This window comes from Propithecus coquereli, unplaced genomic scaffold (assembly GCF_000956105.1).
Source record: "Propithecus coquereli isolate 6110/MARCELLA unplaced genomic scaffold, Pcoq_1.0 Scaffold140, whole genome shotgun sequence".
NCBI classification, from domain to species: domain Eukaryota; kingdom Metazoa; phylum Chordata; class Mammalia; order Primates; family Indriidae; genus Propithecus; species Propithecus coquereli.
This window is the reverse complement of record NW_012138303.1, coordinates 4,314,986-4,316,361: the sequence shown is the minus strand read 5'-3', so window position 1 is coordinate 4,316,361 and position 1,376 is coordinate 4,314,986.

Genomic DNA, 1,376 nt, shown 5'->3' with positions numbered 1-1,376 from the left:
ACTCCCCTGATCATAAGCCTAAGTCTTGTCATTACCAATAACACCTCACTTTCTAACATCTCACTGTGACTACCATCTCCTGTCTTACCAGCTCACTCCTTTAGTATTCCAATTCCAGTAGTCCTTCAGTCCTACTGAGATTTTGCTGTTTTTCTACCGTTTCTCATTCCCTTCATTTTGTCACTTCCCTTTTACCCAGTTTAAATACCATGGACAATCATTGTTACCATTCCCTTGCTTACACCCTTACTATCCCTGTCCATCTCTTGTAGGGCTCTCTTGGTTAAACCACAACACTAGTTAAATCCAATTCTGCCTACTCTGTGCCTGCACTAGTATAGCTGAATGTGGCTGGAAAAAAAATTCAACCGTGCTGACTCGTCTCACTTTAAGTATTGCCAGGGCAGTCATATTTCCCTGGTCCTTTCACTCTCCCATTCTGATGATTGTTTTATAAAGTTTCTTCTGTCTTCAAACCTCCAACATCTACTCTCCCGTTCTTTGACTCAGAAGAGAACTTCTGCCTTCTCTCTTGTTGCTGAGAATGAATGGCCTCTTACTCATAGCTAGAGCGAGTCCTTCCATGTGTGCTTCAGATCCCTCCTCCTTTATTCAAAAATATTGCTCAACCTATTCTTCCTTCTGTCTCCTGCATCATCATTTTTCCCTCTCTACTAGATCATCTCTGTCAGTAAACAATCATGTAGTTACTTCTCCTGGAAGACGGTATCTATATCAAGATAATATTCTATCTAGAGTAAAAAAAAGAGAAAAAGAAAAAACTCCCCAAGCTCTCTTACGATGTTACTTCCCCTCCCACTGCTACTGCATTTCTCTTCTTTATTTTACAGCAGAATTCGTTTTTTAAAAAGTCCGTGTTCACTGACTCTAGTTCCTCTTTGCTCGTTGTCTCTTCAATGCACTTCACTGAAACTACTGTTTCTAAGGTCACCACTGATTTCCACATTGCTAAACCCAGTGGACATTTCCCATCTTACTAAACTTATAAGCAGTAAATGAATAAATAAATGGGCAAGGTGGAGGTGAGGTGGGAAATTTTGCTGAGCAAACTAAAAATAATAGCTGCCATAGTTTACTGTTGTTGAGGGGAATCTAAATATTAATAGTATGGGATTGGTAAAAAAGATATAGGAGTAGGCAATAGTTTTAGAGATACTTTAGGGGTAACCAGTGCTACCAGTTTCTTATGGATTCTTTTGGAGTATTCTGTAAATATACAAGTATATTTATCAACCCACCTTCATTTTTTTAATCACAGAATAGTTGAAAGATTAGTACATCAATAACTCATATTTTCTCTATCTAGATTTACCAACTGTTAACATCCTACCACACTCACTTTGTTTTTCAATATT